Source organism: Garra rufa, chromosome 3 (genome assembly GCF_049309525.1).
Source record: "Garra rufa chromosome 3, GarRuf1.0, whole genome shotgun sequence".
Lineage (NCBI taxonomy): Eukaryota > Metazoa > Chordata > Actinopteri > Cypriniformes > Cyprinidae > Garra > Garra rufa.
Genome location: NC_133363.1, coordinates 61,404,294 through 61,429,062, shown reverse-complemented (window position 1 = coordinate 61,429,062; position 24,769 = coordinate 61,404,294). Strand labels below are relative to the sequence as shown.

The following is a 24,769-nucleotide window of genomic DNA, read 5'->3' as shown; positions in this document are numbered from 1 at the left end:
TTTTCTTTGTCATCCTTTCTTTTTGTCGTTCTTTTCTTTCTGTCATTTTTTCTGTAATTCTTTTCTTTTTGTCACTTTTCTCTGTGTAATCCTTTTTTCTGTCATTCTTTTCTTTGTCATCCTTTCTTCCTGTCATTCTTTTTTTCTGTCATTCTTTTCTTTGTCATTTTTTCTTTGTTGTTTTCTTTGTCATCCTTTCTTTCTGTCGCTATTTTTATTGTCATCCTCGTCTTTCTGTTGTTCTTTTCTTTGTCATCCTTTTCTTTCTTTCTGTTGCTCTTTTTATTGTCATCCCTTTCTGTCATCCTTTCTTTCTGTCACTCTGTTCATCCTTTTCTGTCGTTATTTTCTGTCATCCTTTTCTTTCTTTCTGTCACTTTTTCTGTAATCCTTTTCTTTGTCATCCTTTCTTTTTGTTGTTCTTTTCTGTCACTTTTTTCTGCTGTCTTTTCTTTTTACTGTTGTTCTTTTCTGTCATCCTTTTTTTCTGTAATCCTTTTCTTTGTCATCCTTTCTTTTTGTCATTCTTTTCTTTGTCATCCTTTCTTTCTGTCGTTCTTTTCTTTTTTCTGTCATTCTTTTCTTTGTCATCCTTTCTTTCTGTCGTTCTTTTCTTTTTTCTGTCGTTCTTTTCTTTGTCATTTTTTCTTTGTTGTTTTCTTTGTCATCCTTTCTTTCTGTTGCTATTTTTTATTGTCATCCTTGTCTTTCTGTTGTTCTTTTCTTTGTCATCCTTTTCTTTCTTTCTGTTGCTTTTTATTGTCATCCCTTTCTGTCATCCTTTCTTTCTGTCACTCTGTTCATCCTTTTCTGTCGTTCTTTTCTTTGTCATCCTTTTCTTTCTTTCTGTCACTTTTTCTGTAATCCTTTTTGTTGTTCTTTTCTTTCTGTCACTTTTTTCAGTTGTCTTTTCTTTTTACTGTTGTTCTGTTCTTTTCTTTTTTCTGTAATCCTTTTCTTTGTCATCCTTTCTTTTTGTCATTCTTTTCTGTCACTTTTTTCTGTAATTATTTTCTTTTTGTCACATTTCTCTGTGTAATCCTTTCACTGAGAAATAATGTAATTCTTTCTGTAATTTTTTTCTTTGTCATCCTTTCTTTCTGTCGTTCTTTTCTTTTTTGTTGCTTTTTTCTGTAACCCTTTTCTTTCTGTCATTCTTTTCTTTGTAATCATTTCTGTCATTTTTTCTTTCTTTTTGTCACTTTTTTCTGTAACCCTTTTCTTTCTGTCATTCTTTTCTTTGTAATCCTTTCTGTCATTTTTTCTTTCTTTTTGTCACTTTTTTCTGTAATCCTTTTCTTTCTGTCATTCTTTTCTTTGTAATCCTTTGTCATTTTTTCTTTCTTTTTGTCACTTTTTTCTGTAATCCTTTTCTTTCTGTCGTTCTTTTCTTTGTAATCCTTTCTGTCATTTTTTCTTTCTTTTTGTCACTTTTTTCTGTAATCCTTTTCTTTCTGTCATTCTTTTCTTTGTAATCCTTTCTGTCATTTTTTCTTTCTTTTTGTCACTTTTTTCTGTAATCCTTTTCTTTCTGTCATTCTTTTCTTTGTAATCCTTTCTGTCATTTTTTCTTTCTTTTTGTCACTTTTTTCTGTAATCCTTTTCTTTCTGTCATTCTTTTCTTTGTAATCCTTTGTCATTTTTTCTTTCTTTTTGTCACTTTTTTCTGTAACCCTTTTCTTTCTGTCATTCTTTTCTTTGTAATCATTTCTGTCATTTTTTCTTTCTTTTTGTCACTTTTTTCTGTAATCCTTTTCTTTCTGTCATTCTTTTCTTTGTAATCCTTTCTGTCATTTTTTCTTTCTTTCGGTTGTTCTTTTCTTTTTTGTCACTTTTTTCTGTAACCCTTTTCTTTCTGTCATTCTTTTCTTTGTTTTCCTTTCTGTCATTTTTTCTTTCTTTTTGTCACTTTTTTCTGTAATCCTTTTCTTTCTGTCATTCTTTCTTTTGTCATCCTTTCTTTCTGTCATTCATTTGATTCTTTCTGTTGCTTTTTTCTGTAATCTTTTTTGTCATTCTTTTCTTTGTCATCCTTTCTGTCATTCTTTTGTCGCTTTTTTCTGTCATCATTTTCTTTGTCATTTTTTTCTGTAATCCTTTTCTTTCTGTCATTCTTTTCTTTCTTTCTGTTGCTTTCTTTCTGTAATCTGTAATTATTGTCATCCTTTTCTTTCTGTCGTTCTTTTCTTTGTAATCCTTTTATGTCTCATTTTTTATCTGTCATTCTTTTTCCTTTCATTCGGTTTGTCATTCTTTTTTCTTTCTTTCTTTCTCTCTCTCTCTCTCTCTCTGCCCCTCGTCTGGTTGCGGTGTGTTTGTGAAGCTGGCAGAGGGCTGCTTATGTAACACTGCAGCGTGTTTTTGCTGACACATATATGTGAAAGAGGATTGGCGTGAAGCCCTGGACAGAGAATCTGATGTTTGGGGATTATTTCATATTGATGCGTGTTTCTTTCAGTGCTCGGTCACTGCAGGCGACTCAGATGTGACCCATGTTATCAGAGGGCAGCACGAAAGCTGAATACAGAGAACTTGGCCTGCAGCTGGTAAGAAGATCGAGGCAGAGCTGCACAGCACCCACTCACACCCTCACTGCGCCGTCTCACTGCTTCTCACACACGGTCCTGCTGCAGGCAGCTATTCCCTGATGTTCTCCCTCCTCGTACAGTTTCACACTCATTGACTAACACGAACGCACATGTGCACAAACACGCATACACAGTAAGTCAGATCTGATCACAAATGAACCCTGAATATCTCTGTTGTTTAAGACAGCTGTGAGGTTAAATGGGTGTCAAATGGAGACTTTACTTTAGTCTCTTTATCAGACATTTCTAGTTAGCTTTAAATGATCTGAGATGCTACATTTACCTTATAGATCTAAACGTTACTTTTTAACAACTATTGACTTGTGGCTCTTCTAATCAATTACAGAAAAGTAAATGGACTACTATTATATTAACTACTGCTCTGACTGTCTTATGAGTATATAGTATATAGTTTTGGTCTTTTTTTTGGAGACTAACAAATTTCTAAACTGTCCTTGTATTGAAAAGACAAAAAATCTTCAAAAATTCTCTTTTTGTGTTGCATAAAAAAACAGCATGAGATCAATTATTCAGTTAAAAGCAATAGAAAGTATTCTCTGGTTGTACTGAATCTTGAAATACTATTAGCGTAATTAATTGATCTATTTTTGAGACGAGTTAACAGTCTCTCTCTGGCATCAGGATGATAATGTGCTTATTTTCTGTAATTGTCTAGGACCACCATCATGCAGCGCAGTTTTTTTTATAATGTGTGGGTTGTTCATGATTGGATGCTAATGCTAATTTGTTATACTGCATTTACTTCTCCATGTCTTCTGTCTCTATCACACAGGCTGTAACCTCTTCTTGGTTTTGATTCGGCAGGTCGCGAGGTCACCGTCAGGCCATGCAGCGCTGACAAAATGTCACTTCCTCCAGGTGTCTCGAGGCATGAATCATATGATGATGCCATGAACAGCGTGGATCCCGGTAGCTCCATCATGCATACGCTTCAGCTCTTGCGGGTCCCTCGGGAAGGATTTCCATGTGGAAATCTGGAGTATGTGATGGGAAGAGAGGCAAGCAGTTTAATCCGCATCCAAATCAGACGTATTTTGGTGAGATGGTTGTATGTGTTATGGTTGTACGTGCTGGACGAAGCGAGACGAGACAAGATAAACAATTAACACTATTTTAATATAATCTTCTGAATAACAAGCAGGAACACAGATCATTTCCACACACAAGTAACATATGCAAAGACCGACATCTAACTGAACTCAAAGACAGACTTATAAAGACAGACTAATAATTAAAGACAGGTGACGGGGATCAGGGCAAACGAGGGCAAAACCAAATCACACAAATCAACGGGGGAAGACAAATGGAAGAAACCAAAGACATAAACAGACAGAACTGTGACAGTATGATGATGTACTGGTGGAATGGTTCTGTGGTCACAATTAAGTGAATTTAAATTTTTTTTTAATTGGTTTGGCGCAGTTTTCACAAGCAATTGGTACATTTTCAAAACTCTTAGTACTTATATCACAACAGATCATCAAAAGTGCACTTTTTTCAAACATTTAAGCATATTTTCAATTGTGTTAGTACAATACACATAATCACAAAATATCCTTTTCACTACAAAAAATACGTGTTTCATCTAAATAAATGTTTCATTCACAGTAACTGCCTTTCATAATGTTATCACTATCAAATTTTTGATTTGCATCTCTTATCATTCAGTTGAATACATTTGTCTGTCATTTAATTCAACTGATCTTAATGTTTAATCAATGAATCATTCATTATGTCCATGCATTTTCAACTTGACTGATTGTTGTCTGGTCATTTGTAAGTTTACAAATTGCTGAGTTTTCAATCAAGAAATACTAATTACTAATTGTTTCCCCTGATGATCACAGTTAGTTACCATATAAGTAGAACTGTGTTTGAGACTTTGCACTGTTCAATAGGTGAATAAATATATTTTGCTTATGTAAATATACATTGCCTGGCCAAAAAAAAGTAGTAAGCTGAAAAAAGAACTTACTGTTTTGTTTGGGTGATTAAAGCAAATGTTCTCAATATATATCACAATGATCTTGTGTTCTGAAACAATGATTAAGTGGAATGAAAATATGTCCAAATACAATGAAATCATGACATCGGATTTGAAAGAATGACTAGTGGTGTTACAAATGTGATCAGTTTACAGTTTTGTACTAAGAGATTTGAAAATGCACACTTTACTTATGAAAATAGTACCAAACCAATAAAAAGAAACTGTAGTCAGTGTGGATGCTGAGATGATCTCCATGATGACTAACAGCAGCTCTCCTGGTCGGCCTATACTGCCATAGAAAGGAAGAACGCAGCAACTGCACATTCTAAAAAATCCTGGGTCAAAAAACAAAAAAAAACAAAAACAATATTGGACAGAACACATGCTGGGTTATTTTGACCCAGTAAGTTAAATTAAATGTTTTACCCAACATGCTGGGTTGTTTTATTTAAATCAACTATTGTTTAAAAATGATTATATTGCTTGCTTAAAATGTGCTGGAAATTAAAAATCACACACAGAATGATGGGCTGCTGTTCACCAGGGGAATATGAATCTCAGATGTTTCACTAGTAGCTGAAAGATGCTGTGACTGACTCCATAACCTGCCAATAAACAAACAGTCCTTAGATTAGACAACATGTTTTAACATTAAATTAATGGACGATTAATACAAGGAGATGACTGACATCTCATCCTTGTATGCTGCACTGCATAAAATAATATAATTTACAGCACAGTAACAATTTTAGAAATTAAATAAAATGTATACAAACCTTTATTTTGCTGAAGAAGTGCATGGCAGAGAACCGCTTTCTTTTGTAGAGGATGCAAAAAGCCTGCGCTCTGACTATAATTCAACAGCTGGGTTGTTTCTTCGGTGACAGGCCCAACCCAGTGGTTGGGTAGAAAACAATAACCCAGCATTAAAAATGACCCAGCAGCTTAGTTACATAAAAAATATTAAAAACAACCCAATATGACCCAAAAAGCTAAACCCAGCATTTGGGTTAAAAAAAAAAAACAGCATTTTTTTGAGTGCAGAAAAATGACCCAGCACCTTGGTAAAAATATTTCTTTTAAAAACCAAAAAGATGATCCAACAATCTGAACCCAGCATTTTTTAGAGTGCATAAAAACGACCCGGCATCTGGGTTAAGATATTAAAACATTTGATTGGGTTCAAGTCCAGACTGTGTCTGGGCCACTCAAGGACATTCACAGAGTTGTCTATAAGCCATTCTCGCTGTGTGCTGAAGGTCATTGTCCTTTTGGAAGTTTAACCTTTTGCCCAGTCTGAGGATCTGAATGCTCTGGACTGGGTTTTCTTTAAGGCTATCTCAATATTTTGGTGCACTGAGCTTTTCTTCCACTCTGGCGAGTCCCTCAGTCCCTGCCGTTGAAAAACAGCCCTACAGCATGAGGCTGCTACCACCGCACTTTTATTTTTGGGATGGTACTCTGCAGGTGATGAGCAGTGCCTGCTTTCCTTCAAACATGATGCTTGGAATTGAGGTTCATCAGACCAGAGAATCTTGTTTGTCACAGTCTGAGGGTCCTTTAGGTGTTTTTTTAATTTGCAAATTTCAAATGAGTTTTAATGTGTCCTCACTGAGGAGAGGATTGAGTTAGGCCACGCTGTGATAAAGCCCAGATCAGTGAAGTGTTGCAGTGATGTTTGTCCTTTTGTAAGTTTCTGCCATCTGCATACATGATCATAGAGCTCAAGAGTGACCATCAGCTTCTTGTTCACCAGTCTAACCAAAGCCTTTCTCCATTGATTGCTCAGTTTGGTCAGGAGGCCAGCTCTAGGAAGAGTCGTGGTTGTTTCAAACATCTTCCATTAAGGGTTCAGTGCAGCAGAATTTTTTTTAACTCTTCCCCAGATGTGTAAATTGATGCAATCCTGTCTTTGAGCTCTACAGTGAGTTTTTCTTACTTCAGAGCTTGGTTTTTGCACTGATATGCATTTTCAGCTGTTAGAACTTTTATTAAGAAATGTGTGCTTTTCCAAATCATACCCATTCAATTGAATTTGCCACAGGTTAACTCGAAGTGTAGTAACTTTTACAAGCAATATGAATGCTCCTGAGCTAAATTTCAATTGTCCCAGATAAGGGTATGAATACTTATGCAATTACATAATTTAAGCTTTTTATTTCCAATAAATTTGTCAAATTGTTAAAAACCTGTTTTTCTATTATGGTGTATGGAGTGTAGATTGATGTGGGGAAAAAACAGTAATTTAAAGCAGTTTAACATAAGGCAGCAACATAAAACGTGAAAAATGTGTGTGTGAATACTTCACGCAATGCACTGTATCTTTGTTTTTTAAGGCTGCAGTGAAGTTAAACGGAGGTCAAATGGAGACTTTTACTCAAGTCTCCTCATCAGACATTTCTAGTTAGCTTTTAATGATCTGAGATGCTACATTTACCTTATAGATCTATATTGTTAACTTTTAACAACTATTGATCAAGGAATTACAGAAAAGTAAATGGACTATTATCATATTAACTACTGCTCTGACAGTTTTATGAGTATATAGTGTATAGTTATGGTCTTTTTTGGAGACTGACAAATATTAACACTGTCCTTGTATGGAAGAGATAAGGTTTCTTTAAAACATCTCTTTTTGTGTTGCATAAAAACAGCATTAGATCAGTTTATTAGTTATTAGTTAAAACCCTAAAACTGATTTTGGGACAATGGAATGGGAATTAAATGCAATCATTTTCTCAGCCCTTTTTCACCTCAGTTCCTGTATTGCTGTATTTATTCCTACCAAAAATGAACTAATTCCACAATTGTACCATAATATAAGTGAATCGTTACAGCATGAATGGGGCCTGGGGTCACTTTTAAAGGGGTGTTCACACAGCAACTGGCAGAAAAGTGACAAAAAAATCATTCATCTTCTATGACCAATTTGTGGCAACATGCATGAACGACTGTTGACAAAGTCAAGTCAATTTTAGCTGTATAGCGCTTTTCACAATGCATATTGTTTCAAAGCAGCTGTACAGAAAAGCATGATGTTCATGTTTATAATACATTCATATCCTCAAGCCTTAAAGTCACATTTAGTTGGAGCTGTGCGATAATTACAGTAGTAATACTAAGTTATTACTTAATTATGTGGTTTTATATCTAGCAATGTGGCGTAGTGAAAACGTTATGCAAACGAGCACTGATTCAATGTGAGACACAGATCTGACCCGGTAACATAGCTTGACCAAAGTGACAAAGCAGCATATTTTGTGCCTGGGTCATGCATGATTGCTTCATGAGGGCACGTCTCTACAGGTTTGCCTGTAGACTATAAATGAAATCTGTCGACTACAGTTTCGCACATTTTTTCCCCTGAGTTTAGCCTGTTCTGGATTGACTCTGTCCTTATACAGTATGCCTTAATAAACTGTCCCGTGGTTGTTGTTAGTGAGACGTATCTCTTTCTGCCTTCTGTGGTTCTGTGCTCTGCGGCGAAGGGGAAACATCCACCTTATTCAACCATGAAGATCGCCAGAGGTGCAGCAGTCAGCTCTCTGCACTAATTATGGCTGAGGATAAGAGCAGTGGAGAGCGTGGAGATTGTGGCGTGTTACTTTTTTTTAACCTTTTGCTGCTGAAGCAGAGATTTCTTTGAAAAGGGGAGGAGAGAACGGACACTTAAGATGGAGAAAAGTTTAATGGTTGGATGATTTGTTCCCAGTATGTTTGCTAAGCATGTGAGGGTGACATTTCTTCTCTTTAAAGGAACAGTTCTGTCATCTCACTCCCTTTTATGTTTCATATGACTTTTGATATGATCTTGGATTTGATATGGTCTTTTATGTAGGAACACCAAACTGCTCTTTTCCATTCAACAAGTAATGACTTTGGGTTATCAAGCTCTTAAAAGAATAAAATTTACCATTAAAAACGGGTTTTAATATTGTGACCCAAGGACCCCAAAGAGGGACCCAAAGTACTAGAAAAAAAAAACAGTGTAAATATTAATAAATATGAAAGTAAAATAAAAATATATATTTTATAATAAATTTAAAAAATTATAATAAATACTTAATAAAAACATTAAATAAATTATACAAAATTTGATTAATAATAATAAATTATGAAATATTCAATTAAAATAAATTCATAAATACTAAATAATAAGAAAAATGAAAGAAATATGAAAGTAAAATTAAAATAAAATAAAGATTATAATAAATAAAAAATATTAAAATAAATACATAATAAAAACGTTTGAATAAATAATAAAAAATTATGTTAAAATAAATTAAATATTAGATTTAAATAAAATATTTAATACAAAATAACTAAAATTGATTAAAATTATAATACATTGATTAGAATAAATAACAATATTTATTACATGTTTTGTACAAATTTTTCATTTATTTATTTTACGTAAGTTTATTTTTAATTAAAATAAATAAATAAAAATTAATTGTTAATGGAGTTTTAAAATTGGGACCTGGGGACCCCCAGGAGCCACAAGAAAGTGCAATTAAAGTAAAATTAAAAATATTAATACAAATAAAAATACATTAAAATAAATGCATAATAAAACATTATATAGTAAAAAAGATTAAAATAAATTATGAAATATTCGATTAAATTAATAAATTAAAAACTCAAATTGATTAAAATTACAATGAATATTACAATAAATAAATTTGATTATTTTTTTCTTTACAAAATTTGTCATTTCTTTATTTTACTTAAAGGTTTTTTTTATATTAAATGAGTTAAATAATAACAAATAATTAAAGGAGTTTTAAAATTGGGACCTGGGGACCCCTGGGGGGTCACAAGGAAGTGCTAGATGGGGTCCAGTATAAAAAGGAATAAATATAAAGTAAAGTAAGTAAAGTAAAATTAAAATAACAAATAAATTATAACAAATAAAAATATATTAAAATAAATACATAATACAAACATTAAATAAATAATACATTTTTTATTTAAATAATTAAATATTAGATTAAAATAAATTAATAAATACAAAATAATAACTTGAATTGATTAAAATTACAATATTAGAATAAATCAATTAAATTTATCACAGTTTTTTATTTTCAATTTTTTTTCATTTATTGTACTTAAGATTTTATTTTATTTTTTAACAATAATAAATATTAGATTAATTAATTACTAAATAATGCATATCACTTAGTAGGGCTACTGTAGTGAGTATAAGAAAAACAATAATTTTACAAGTTATATTTTGTAGGCTATATGTATAATACGTATAATCTACAGCTGATATATTAAACTTTAGGTAGGAGTCCCTCAGACAAGGATGAACCTATCTGGGGGTCTGTGGTAGAAGAAAGTAGTAAATTTATGTGACTACAAGCTGAACCATACCTTTAACTGTCCACAGAAGATTAGCACAAATTTCCTTTTGTGTCTAATTAATGGAACAGTTATTGTATAAACAATAACGGCAAAACCGTGACCCACCAAGAACTAGCCTACTGAGTTTCAGGGATTTGAGTTACCTTACATTTGGGATCGATGGATGTCAAAGTGTCCGTAAGGATATGATAACGTGTTCCTGAGGTAATCCGAGTGGGGTTTGCATATTGTATTAATCTTTTTAAGCATTTTATATTGTTAACCGTCTGTCATCTGTCGTCTCCATCTTTTAATATCTTTGGCGCGCTTTCTCTCTCTCTCTCTCCTCTAGCGACATCCAGCGGAAATCACGTGAAACGCAGGAGCTGTTCCAGCGCGCGCTTCATGTGGGCTGTGTCTTCAACACTTCTACTCGTGATTTCTCTCTCATTTATGGGCTAAGTAACATGTTTCAGTGTTCAGTGCGAATTCGGTTGTTCCTTTCTTTTATATATAATATTCAGGTAATGTTGTTGTAGTCGACTATTCGCTGACCGCGATAAAGATTGACCATGGCAAACGACTTGATCTGAGACATTATTTTTATTCTCTTTCATTTTATATTTCAGTACAAACTACCCTTATGTTGACATTTTAGTTATGACTTGAAGAAATCTGTATGTGCGCACGCAGTGACACAAGAGTTTGTGTCGCGTGGGGAAAGTTGCGCGCGGAGCTCCAGTGCGCGTGAATCAGAATGTGATGAACACGGAGGATCGTTTAATGATATCAAACTCATCATATCACATGAACGAGGATCACCTCATCAGATCAAACACACCGGTGCCGCCGAACGGATCAAATGATGCTCAGCCGAAAGCGCGCTTAAATTCATCAACCTGATGATGGACGCAAAGGTGAAGAACTATTAACGGAGAAGGTAAAGTTACTTAATCATCTACAGTCTTTCCTCTCATTATCTTACACTAATTACAAAGTATATGGTTGCACCATGATTTTGGGCGTGTTCTTATTTTTAAAGGCTATTATTTTAAATATCTATCGTCTTATGCATGTATTCTTTGGAGTACCATGTTGGTCATCGTTAAATACCATGGTATTACCACAGTACTCAGGATAGATGGATGGGTGCATAAAAAGGCTAACAAAAAGTACTTAGGTCTTACCAATTTTTTTTTTTTTTTTTTTTTTTTTTTTTGGATGTATACCATGGTAGTACCATGAAATTCTGTGCCATTATATATCAGAGTACCATGGTATTACCATGGTATCTGTTACCATTAGGGTCACATGATGCTACCTCAGTATTTTTAGAAATAGGTGGATAGATTGCTAAGAAGCGACAAGCACTTTAGTAGTTAAAAGTATTACCAAGCTTTTTTGCACATGTACCGTGGTAATACCATGTTAACTTATACTTTAAAGCAACTTAAGATACCATATAAATACCATGGTACAGTATAAAGCCATGGTATTCATTCAGTACCATGATATTTCTGTGATATGTTGCTGTACCAGCGCAGGTGTCACCACAGTCATTTTGACAGACAGACAGATAGACAGACAGACAGATAGATAGATAGATAGATAGATAGATAGATAGATAGATAGATAGATAGATAGATAGATAGACAGACAGATAGATAGATAGATAGATAGATAGATAGATAGACAGACAGATAGATAGATAGATAGATAGATAGATAGATAGACAGATAGATAGATAGATAGACAGATAGATAGATAGATAGACAGATAGATAGATAGATAGATAGACAGATAGACAGATAGATAGATAGATAGATAGATAGATAGATAAAAGTACTTAAATAGTACTATGTTTTTTGGATGTGTACCATTGCAGTACCATGAAATATATCAAAATACCATGGTTTTACTACTGTATCTGATACCATCTGCTACAGAATTTGTAGGAGTAGGTGGATAGATTGCTAAGAAATGACAACCACTTAAGTACTGTAGTTAAAAGTATTACTATGCGTTTCCACACATGCACCATGGTAATACCATGCTATACTTTGAAGTACCTTGAGGTACCATATAAATACCATGGTATGAAGCTATGGTTTCCATTCAGGACCATGGTATTACTGTGATATGTTACTGTACCAGTGAAGATGTCACAGTTCTTGCAATAAATACATAGCTAGTTAGATAGAAGTACTTAGGTACTTTTGCTGTTTTTGGATGTGTACCATGGTAGTACCATGGTATTCTTTGAATTACTATGGTACTGTATATAAATATAGCCATCATTCAGTACTGTGGTACAGGTATCATAGTATTAGTGATAGGTACCACCAGTTTCACATGGTAATGCCACTCAAAAGTATTGGCATGCATTTTTTGGATGTGTACCTTCGTAATACCATGTTATACTTTGAAGCAACTTGAGGTACCATATATACCATGGTATAAATCTATGGTATTCATTCAGTAGCATGGTATTGCTGTGATACGTTACTGTACCAATGCAGATGTCACCAGAGTTCTTTTGATAGATAGCAACTTAAACTACCATATAAATACCATGGTTATTCTTTGAATTACTATGGTACTGTATATAAATAGCCATCATTCAGTACTATTGTGCAGTAGTATCATAGCATTAGTTTCTCATGATACTGCCACATAAAAGTATTACCATTCACTTTTTGATTGTGTACCATGGTAATACTCTTTTACACTTTGAAGCAACTTAAGGTACCATCAGTATTATGGTATTACTGTGATACGTTACTGTACCAATGCAGGTGTCACCAGAGTTCTTTCGATAGATAGATAAAAGTACTATTACTATGAAAAGTACTATTACTATGCTTTTCGTTTAAATGTGCCATGGTAGTACTATGTTATTCTTTGCACTACTATAGTATTGTATACAATATAGCCATCATTAAGTACTATGGTACAGTATAGTATCATAGTGTTAGTAATAGGTAGCATCAGTTCTTTCAATAGATAGATAGATAAAAGTACTTAAGTATTACTATTACTTATGTTTGAATGTGTACCATGGTATCACCATGTTGTTCTTTGAATTACTATTGTACTATATATAAATATATCCATCATTTAGTACTATGGTACAGTATAGTATCATAGTGTTAGTAAAAGGTAGCATCAGTTTCATGTGGTATTGCCGCTAAAATAATGCGTTCCATGGTAATGCTATTTTATACTTTGAAGCAATTTTGGTATGAAACTATGGTCCACCAATGAGGACCATGGTATTACTATAATACATTACTGTACCAGTGCAGGTCACCACAGTACTTTCAGAAAAGATAGATGGAAAGATCAGATTACTGAAACTACAGTTTGCATATGTTTTCCATCTGAAGCCATAATGTATATAAACAAACAGTAATTACATCCAAACCATGTAAATCCCAATATGATTGAATCTTAATTCAGAGCATGTCAGGATATATTAAGCATGATCATTCACAGTCCATGTGCTGGTTTAACACAGGTGGCACATAGTCAGTTCAGTTTCTCTACAGGGATTCTGTGTGTTCCCTCTGCTTGTTTTTCATAGACGATCTCTACAATGATTCAGATTTCTTGTTAAATGAGTTTGGATAAGAGCAGTCTCTAAAATGTCTTAAGTATGCGTTCATTTGCTTTGGAAATCGTCCTTTTTTTAGCATGTACAGTAAAGGTTTGTTGCCTGGTGGTAGTTATACAGAAAATCCACCGCGGCTCTGAGCATCTTTGGCTGCGGGGGTGGCAGTGTGAAAAGTGTGGTGGTGAGCCTCCTGGGAGAAACACACACACACATACACACTTATATACACACACATACAAGCAGTCTGTTCACACTTGCAGTGGCTTTGTTCGCAGCACATTGACTGATGGATAAAACTCTTGTTTTTCCAGTGCTATAATGATCAGTCTATTGAAATGATGTCATTTGTGCTGTCATGTCATGTCGTTCATTGTGGACACTATGCATATCCTGTTTTGTCAATGATATGAATGCGTAACGCCCTTACCATTATTAGTTTTTAAAAAGAAGTTGAAACCATTTGCCTTTCTTTCTCTCTTTTTTTCTGGTAAATGCAATTTCCTCCTCACATGACAAATTGCCAAGCACAGACTGCCAGGATTCATAAGGAGTGATATCATTTAAAGGAATAGTTCATCCAAAAATGTGCTCACCTTCAGGTCATCCAAGATGTAGATGAGTTCGTTTCTTCATTAGAGTTGGAGAAATGCAGCAATACATCACTTGCTCCTTAATGGATGTGAATGGGTGCCGTCAGAATGAGAGTCCAAACAGCTGATAGCAACATCACAATAATCCACCAGGCCCGGTTCTACGGGGGTGCTTGAGGGTGCTAAGCACCCTCAAACGAAATCAATAGCACCCTCACTTAAAGCTGTAATAATGTTATTTTATTGCAGATTTAGATAACAATCCAGTGCATAATCGTTAAAAAAAACGATTTATTTTTCGGCTGTAAGCATTAACAATGCCCTACCATATTGTAACGCATCAAAGCAGTCAATTAGAGCGTTGCATTTCAGCCCCGGCCGACTGGCCGACTTTTTTACACCTCTAGTTGCTGGGCTTCAAGGCCAATTTTCACGTCAAAGTTCAGAGGCGGGCGGGCACCGGTTTATCTGTTTTTGGTTTCTCCTTATTTTAATATTTTAGACATCCATAAATTATGGTGAAGAAAAAAATGCCGCGCTGGTGGAAACAACAGGAGACTTCACTTTTGCTTTCACTTTCGAGACCGTTACAGACGGCAGCGCAGCTGGAACAGATCCGCGCTCAAGCACACAATATGCTGAAAATTGCCACAAAGATAAATAAATAACACTGAATGTGCCGGGCCGGAAAGAGTAAAGCTTACTTAAATTATATATTAATAAACTAGTGTATTCTGAGTCAGCATAACAAAAATCCTTTTTGGATGCGCCTTTAGAGAGAAATTTATCTTTACGGATTACATAATGAGAGAGTTTTTGTTTTCTATTTGTTTTATTTCGTTAAGTCATAATGTAAAACTATTTTATACGTTTTGTTAAGTGCACACAAATAAAAGTACGCTACACCCTTTACAGTACCGAATGATGTATTACTCTTACCTTTGTGAGCAAAAATGACAGATCATTTTAAATTGCTTCCACTGAAAAAAATGCACTGGCGCCCATGTCCTGCGTCTTCAGCTTCCACTCTCTGCACAAACTATTGGATATGCGCCTAATACCACACATTTATATAGGTTTAACGTTTAAACTAACATTGTTTTATACTTGAACTATTTTATATCTATAGATTTTAGGCAAATCATGATGATTTGAGTAGGCAAACTGATCAAACAGACAGTCTACCGCTGGGCGCTGTTCGTTAAAAATAATAAAAATACAATAAAAAAACAACAACTTATATTTACGAACAAATATGCTCCAAACGTTTTTTCTAAATTAACTTAATTAAAAATAAAACGAAACTAATTATAATCAATTTGCCATTACATACCAAACTTAAGTATTTTGATTTTAAAATCTGGCTCAGGACGTGCGACATCAGTGGTAGACCGGCTCCAGAATTAAATCCCTGAGGCTGCTTTCACATATATATTTTTGCCCCGTACATTACTTTGATATCACTGTGTTAGTCACTGCTATTTCGAGAATGAATCCAGCATAAATATTCAGATGTAATTCCCTAAACATGGCAGCGTGTATGTGTCCGAAAAAAGACAGTTTCATACAAATTCTGAATGGACTGTAGTCTGGAAAGTGTAGGCTACAATACGCGGTCCCTTTATTATCTTCACTAAAAGCACTGAATTTATAGAGATCTCACAAAATTCCGTTATAATAATCAATAAAGCTTTCTAAACTACACAATGAGTCTTGTATTTATCGCGTCATCCCCCCTCCTACCCCCTAATGTCGCCTGTGGGTATAAGTTTAGAGCACCCTCATTAATTTAGGAAGCACCCTCAGTGATTAAGTTCTGGAACCGGGCCTGTAATCCACAAGTAACCCACACCACTCCAGTCCATCAATTAACGTCTTGTGAAGCCAAAAGCTGTGTGTTTATAAGAAACAAACCCATCATTTAGATGCTTTTGACTTTAAACTACTACTTTTGGTTCAAATACAATTTGATAATCCATAATAACACTTCCTTGTGAATTATTGGGATGTTTTTAGGGGAAGATTTTCAGTTTCAGTTTCTCACACAAAAGCTTTCAAGTGCTTTTAGAGATGTTTCTAAACCTGTGCTTCCATGCAACTTTATACAACTTAAAAATACATTTTGTTACATATTTATTCCATTTATTTTAGTTTAATATTACCAGTCAAAAGTTTTTGAACAGTAATATTTTAATGTTTTTTTTTTAAAGAAGTCTAAAGTATTTGATCTAAAGTACAGCAAATACAGTAAAATTGTGAAGTATTTTTACTATTTGAAATAACTGTTTTCTAACTGATTTTTGTTAAATTGAATTTATTCCTGTGATTTCAAAGCTGAATTTTTAGTATCATTACTCCAGTCACATGATCCTTCAGAAATCGTTTTAATATTCTGATTTGCAGCTCAAAAACATTTATTATTATTATTATGTTGAAAACAGCTGAGTAGAATTTTTTTCAGGTTTCTTTGACGAATAGTTCAGATAAAAATAGAAATCTTTTGTAACATTATAAATGTCTTTATCATCACTTTTGGTCAATTTAAAGCATGTTTGCGAAATAAAAGTATTCATTTCTATAATTTCTTTCCCTAAAAAGAAGCTTTTGAATGGTATAGTGTTCAAAGGCTTTTTATTTCAGATAAATTATTATTCATCAAAGAATCCTCAGAAAAAATGTACTCAACTGTTTTAAATATTGATAATTGTAATAAATGTTTCTTGAACAGCAAATCAGCATTTTAGAATGATTTCAGAAATGAAAAGCTGTGTGTTTGTAAGAAACAAATCCATGATTAAGTCCATAATTCATAAAACCACTTCCTTGTGGATTATTGTTAAGTTTTTATCAGCTATTTGGACTCTCATTCTGACGGCACCCATTTACTACAGAGGATCCATTGCTGAGAAAGTGATGTAATGCTACATTTTTTCAAGCTCTGATGAAGAAACAAACTTATCTACATATTGGATGGCGTGTAAATTAGGATATTCTTAAGGCTATTTGGTGGAGGGGAAGATTTTCAACAAGTACTAGCTAAAGTTTCAGTTTGTTTCTCAGACAAAAACTTTCAAGTGTTTCTAAACCTATGCTTCCATACAACTTTATACAACTTACAAATTTATTTTGTTACATATTTATTTCATTTATTTTAGTTTAATATTACCAGTCAAAAGTTTTTTAATGCTTTTAAAAAAGTTTCTTCTGCTCACCAAGCCTGCATTTATTTGATCTAAAATACAGCAAAAACAGTAAAATTGTGAAATATTTGTACTATTTAAAATAACTGTTTTCTAATTGAATATATTGTAAAATGTAATTTATTCCTGTCTTCAGTGTCACAAGAAGCTCACGAATGCTGTAGTGTTTAATGTTACAAAAGCTTTTTATTTCAGGTAAAGGCTGATCTTTGGATGATTTCTGAATAAAAAGCTGTGCGTTTGTAAGAAACAAATCCATCATTAAGACATTTTAATCAGTTGCTTTAGACTAAAATACAAGTCCAAAATTCATAATACCACTTCCTTGTGGATTATTGTTAAGTTCTTATCAGCTGTTTGGACTCTCATTCTGACGGCACCCATTTACTGCAGAGGATCCATTGCTGAGCAAGAGATGTAATGCTAAAATTCTCCAAGTTCTGATGTAGAACCAAACTCATCCACATCTTGTTTAGCCTGTAAATTAAGATATGCATAAGGCTATTTGGCGGAGGGGAAGATTTTCAGTGAGTACTGATTGAAATTTGGTCGGTTCCTCACAAAAAAAAGCTTTCATGTGGTTTCAGAAATGTTTCTAAACTTCCTCTGGATGTAAATCATGTTTTCAGACGTGCCGAGAGCACCTGTGGCAGAATGATCACACGTCTGAATGAGCTTGCAATCACCAGCTCCCAGCTTTAGGACAATATCAATCTGGCTTCATCCAACTGTGTTTCTGCATGTGGAGAGCCCTTCACCAGCCATCCATGTGTGTTTACAGTATATGAGTATATGAGTCATTCACTCCATCACACAGCAGAACTTTCCATCGCTGTGAGATACTCTAGTATGGCATTATTTGATTTTATGATTGTTGCGAAGAGAGAGAAAGAGTTGGGAATGCCAAAAAAAAACACATAATCAACAGTCAAATGTGAGGGATGTACTTCAAGTTAAGTTGCAAATAACAAATAATAATAATTATCATCATCATTATTATTATTGTATATTATACTTAGTTATAATTTTTCATTTATTTTTAACAAGATTGTGAAATATGTTATCTTCGATATAAATGGAGACACTGAAGGCAGAAACACCGTTTTTTCATGCATCTATCAAGTTTGAGATTTTGGGCTTTTTGGTTTTTCATAAAGTGTTTTTTCAGACTAGTGGAAAGAAAACATCCAAAAAACACTGTTCTTTTATAGCTCTTTATCTCTTTGTGTCAATAGATTTAAATTACAATACATATTTTTAAAGGCCGTTTTCTCAATATTAGTTTTTTCTTCTACACTGAGCCATAAATCTCCACTTCAGTAGCACTTACATACACCAAACTTTACATTTTTATTCTTGTCTATATCCTGAAGGTTTTTACAGATGGGTTTGTTCATATAAGATTTGCTTAATTTTATACAACATTTTATTTCCCAAAAAATGGTAAAAAATATAGTGTTATAAATAGTGGTGGGCCGTTATCTGCATTAACGTGCTGCGTTAATGTGACACTCTTATCGGGCAATAAAAAAAAAAATCGCCGTTAATCTATTCTCAAAGTTGGGTTGGGAGCTGGGTCTATACTACTGGATAAACACATGCAGCATCTTAATAGTTAAGAAAATGGTATTCCTAATAAATGTCCATAGCTTCTCTTTCTTATTGGAATTAATAGACACATTTCACTATGTCTTTTCAAATGCCTAGGTCTGTTTAATTTCCTTAATTATAAAATTTCTAGCACTATTTGTAACGTTTATTCAAGCAATAATATATAAGTTATCTCATGTATATGCTTGTTTAAAACCAGGGATTAAAAACGAATTCCAAGTAAAAACGGTATTTCCAGAGAGCGAAACAAACTAAATTAAACATTACTTAATAAATTCAAGGCACTATAATTTCCTTATTCATTTGATACAACTATTATAGCTATACAATTAATATATATAAAATAATATTATTTTGTCATATTCGTGATTCCTGAATTTACATATGAAAACTTTGTTTTGAAGTGCATTCGTTATGTTTGTATAAGAAAATTCGTTAACCTAGCCTATTAAGTTGATTTAATATTCTTAATAATTTTTAGAATAAGTTAAAAGTTATGAAAAAAGGAATTAGCTTGTAGTCTATATATATTTAGGGCTATAGGCTAATCTTTTTCTTAACTTTTATTACACTGTAGATCAGTGTTGTTTTCGTCAACGATGACGATGACGAAATTATTTCGTTGACGCCACTTTTTTTCATGACAATAACGAGACGATGACGAGATAAAAATGGCTCGTTGATGACTAAAACATGACGAGACGTGTGTGAGTTTTCGTTGACGAGACGAGAATAGACGAAAATGTTAGTGGGTGGTCCTTCAGACGTTTAAAATGCATGACATTTCTGCTTATTCTGCATGCCAATTAAAACTTAAAAAGTATCTGACGCTATGGAAAGCCGTTTTAGCATTAAATACTCTTTGCTATACTAGTATGGCAAGCCGTTTTAGCATTCCATCCTTGTTTGTCTTTTATGTTTTAAAACATTCCTTCATTATTGTAATTATCGGTGAAAATAGTCGATCCGGAAGCTCACATTGTGTTGAACTATAGATCTGCTATTTTCAGAACTTAAGTGACACTACCCAACAGCAAAATACTTACTAACCTACATTAATTTGTTAAAAGACTACTTTTGTCCCCTTTTTTGACTAAAACTAGACTAAAACCTTTTTGACTTTTCGTCGACTAAAATTGGACTAAAACTATCACATATAGAAGTGACTAAAATTTGACTAAAACTAATAAGCATTTTAGTCCAAAAGACTAAGACTAAATCTAAGATGGTTGTCAAAAACAACACTGCTGTAGATCGAAATAAAATAATTCTTGATCATATTTAACATCGGAGAATCACTGACATAATTTAGAGTAGCCTACTTCGAAAACTAAACTATTTAAATCTGTATTAAGGAAAGACAAAATAAATCACAACAAGAACAATCTGTATTTTTCTTGTAATCAAGAACAGTGCTTTTGACAAAATTACCTAATTAATGCCGAATGATGTTTGACAGTGAACACATCTCCAACGCATATAGCCGCATATAATCGCTGCTGTCAGTCGCAAATATTAAAAATGCGGGTCAGGAAGCGGGTCGGGTACAATATATATATATATATTTATTTATTTTATTATTTTTTTTTTTTTTGCGGTCCGAGTTGTGGGCGGGTTAGTTGAAAACGTCGGTAGGGTTCGAGTTGTTTATACATTGACTCGCGCATCACTGATTTACATTACTAACAACATTTATTGTGATCTTAAAATTATTACGATGCCCCACGGACGTTTGTGTTTCCTAAACAAATACATTTTTTGACACCAGGAAACCTCAAATAGAATAATTTAAAGTTAATAATTTTTACTATCAAATTTTTTTTTTAGCACCACAATTTTATTGGGGGCTTCTCTGGGCCCTCTCTCAGTCATGGGCCCCGAGAATCGTCATCGTTTACCCCCCCATTTGTAAAAACTTTTGACACTAATATGTGACCCTGGACCACAAAACCAGTCTTAAGTCGCTGGGGTATGTTTGTAGCAACAGTCAAAAATACATAGTATGGGTCAAAATTATTGATTTTTCTTTTATGCCAAAAATCATTAGGAAATTAAGTAAAGATCATGTTCCATGAAGATTTTATGTAAAATTCCTACAGTAAATGTATCAAAATCATAATTTTTGATTAATAATATGCATTGTTAAGAACCTAATTTGGACAACTTTAAAGGTGATTTTCTCAGGATTTTGATATTTTTGCACCCTCAGATTCCAGATTTTCAACAGTGTTGTTTTCGTCAACAATGACGATGACGAAATCATTTCGTTGACGCCACTTTTTTTCATGACAATAACGAGACGATGACGAGATAAAAATGGCTCGTTGATGACTAAAACATGACGAGATTTGTTAAAAGACTACTTTTTCCCCTTTTTTGACTAAAACTAGACTAAAACCTTTTTGACTTTTCGTCGACTAAAATTGGACTAAAACTATCACATATAGAAGTGACTAAAATTTGACTAAAACTAATAAGCATTTTAGTCCAAAAGACTAAGACTAAGACTAAATCTAAGATGGTTGTCAAAAACAACACTGATTTTCAAATAGATGTATCTCGGCCAAATATTGTCCTATCCTAACAAACCATACATCAATAGAAAGCTTATTTACTGAGCTTTCATATTCTATATACATCTCAGTTTTGTAAAATTTAACCTTATGACTGGTTTTGTGGTCCAGGGTCACATATGTCAACAAAAAAAATTAAACAAGAATTTTGAAACTGACTTCATCAAATGCTTAAATTTTTGTACTAGAAATGTATGCAAATTAGCGCATATTTCATTAAATAATGTTCCATTTGCATATTTAAACCTAACATTTTAGAAAACTTGTAATTCAAAAAAACGTTTGCAATTATTAATGTAATCAATCAACTGGGTAAGTAAGGTCATAACTATTAGTTGTTTTTATTACCCTATTCACCTGCAGTGTCTCACCTTAAATAAAAAAATATATATTAATATTAATTATTAGTAGTAGTAGGAATTTATGTTTCTGTTTAGTAAGATATTGTGAAATGATGCCTTACTTAATATAAATAGTGTTTCTGTCTTCGCCATAATCCTGGTCATTTTAATAGCCCTTCATCTGCGTGTCATGTTTGTTTGCGTGTGTCTGACTGTAAACTATGTATCTCTTCTGTGACTTCCGTCATCCTGTTTCCTGAAGGCCAGCTTTATATACGGGCTCCTCAGTGGGCAGCTGGCATTAGGACCCCCGATTTCACACATCCCACCTCATCTTATCCGTCACTTTAGGCCTGTTTTAGACACAAGCTCAATCCGCCACGGCTGCGGTGTGTCATCATTCATCAGCCGCTTAAATAGAGTATGACAGCATCGCTGCGCTAATAATGACACTCACATTCAGATACATTTCAGTCAAATGACATGCAAACATTGACAGATTTTAACGCTTAATAGTAGTCTGTAACAGCTGAATTGAACTGAATGAGATGAGTTTAACTGAGTTTACTTGAGGTGAGGTGAATTATATTGAAGAGAGAGTTTGCTTTTTGGACACTATTGACTTTAATTGTATGGATAAAAAACACTGATTTAAAACAAAAAAACATTTTTAATATTGTAAAACATTTCATTTAGAAGAAATGAAGTCAAGCGGAATGACATGAGGATGAGTAAATTATGCCAATTTTCTTTTTTTTGGGTTGAACCATGCAAAAGAACAAATGAACCAAATTCAGATTCAATTAATGAATTTTTCCTTCATTTTAGAAAATTAGAAAGAAAAGTTGGACCTATTTCAACTTAAAAACCGTTTAAGTTTAATCAGCTTAGTTGTAAGAAATTTTAACTTAAATAATACTAAACCAGCTTAAAAATATATTTCAAAAAGGTTGAAATTGCTAAACTTATTTTGATGAGTTAAAGAAATGTAAATGTATAAGTTGTCATTACTTACATGTATAATTTTTTTATGTGAGTCTGTAATATATATATATATATAAATTTGTATTATAAAATTGCATAATATTTATTATATTATAATTATAAGATTAATGAATAAAATGTTTATATACATAGAGAGAGAGAGAGCGAGAGAGAGAACACTTACTAAATTAATTTTATAATACAAATATATATAAATGCTAAAATTAATAATAAATAATTATTTTTTGACTAAGCAATATGTGTATGATTTTAATTAACCTCAAGTCAAAATTAACTCAAACTTCCTTGACTATTACGCCGGAATGGGAGTGTAGTTCCTAATCTTATCGGCCTACAAAATCACAGCTTTGCATTTCCTTTGGTCTTAGTACATGATATAACTACAGAAGAATCAAGTTTTAAATAGGACAAATATCGAAACTCGTTGGTCATGTTTGAATGCGCTGCTGGTGGTCTAATAGGATTCAATGATCTATGCTAAGCTATGCTAAAAGTGATTTCGCCAGAACAGAAGAACGGCTGAATGGATTTCAAAACGGTAAAAATCAACTTATTAACTCGGGGGGAGTTGGAGAATGAGCCTATTTCCAAAAAAAGTGGAGTGTTCCTTTAAGAATCAAGTGTATGTAAACTTTTGAACAGGGTCATTTTTATAAATTCAACTATTATTTTCTCTTGTGGACTGTATGTGAAATGTCTTTTATGTGAAATGTATTTATTAATGTAAGATACATACTCTACACGCATAAGTTTGTGTTGAAAAAATAATTTGTAAAGCTTTTTACAGAATGCGCATTGTTTTTACGGACTACACTTTTCAGGCTTCAGATCAGATTGTGGAGTGATTCGGTGTGACGTCTGTGTTCTGTATGCTCCACATTTCCTTCTCAAAATCTGCCCCGCCGCCATCACAGGCGCACGGATCTCATCTAAAACTTTCTGCGTCTGAGCTCCATTATTCTGACAGCTGCTGCTGCTGCTCATTTTCCAGCTGAAGATGCAGCGCTCTCCTCCTCTGCAGGGCTTCCTGTCTCTCTCTCTCCCTCTCCGTCTCTCCTCACTTCCTCCAATCTCTCTCTCGCGCTCCTGTCCCTGGAGATGTTTCTCAACAGGCTTTTGCTGCGACTCGTGTTTGGTCTCCCACACGCTTCTGCTTCATGAAACCATCTCGACGTGTCTCTCCAAGTCCTCATCCTCTCTCTCTCTCCATCTCTGAGCTTGTTACTGGAAATGTTGAGAGCTGTCTTGCAGAAGTGCAGCAGTCTGTCTGACAGACCGTCCTCATGTCACTGAAGTTTAGTTCTTCATTTACGCAGAGCAGCCGCAGTGACCACCTGCTCCACGGCTCGCTCATTTCATGTTTTCCTAGTGGCCTCGAAAACTATTTGAGACTTAATTTCAAGAATGTATTACATTTCCTTGGATTGCAAAAACTCATTTTGAGCTGTTCTCAGAATTTTCCATTTTGCGGTAACTTTCAAATCTTATTACCAGTCAAACTTCTTTAAAGAGATTCTGTTTTTACTGACCCTGTAGATGAGTTTGTTTCCTCATGGGAACAGATTTGGAGAATGTAGCATCACTTGCTCACCAGTGGATCCTTTGCAGTGAATGGGTGCCATCAGAATAAGAATCCAAACTGCTGATAAACACATCACAAAAATCCACAAGTAATCCACACCACTCCAACCCATCAGTTAATATCTTGTAAAGCCAAAAGCTGCATATTTGTTAGAAACAAATCCATAATTAGGTGTTTTTTTTCCACTTATGGTTAAAATACAAGTCTGTAATCCATAATAACGCTTCCTCCAGTGAAAAAGCCCAACTTTTGTTGTCCTCCCACATCAAAATCCACACACCTATTTGTTTAAAGCTGTTTTAGCGCGTATTT

At 33.7% G+C, this 24,769-nt stretch overlaps 1 protein-coding gene across 1 annotated transcript in view; it reads left to right on the top strand.

The window, feature by feature from the left end:
- The first annotated feature begins 10,414 nt into the window (after positions 1-10,414).
- The window catches only part of rin1b (Ras and Rab interactor 1b), a 56,851-nt gene continuing 42,496 nt past the window's right edge, over positions 10,415-24,769 (top strand). Inside the window, exon 1 of the mRNA XM_073837531.1 lies at positions 10,415-10,882. The gene's annotated coding sequence lies outside the window, so the exon portion shown is untranslated. The remainder of the gene's footprint in view (positions 10,883-24,769) is intronic.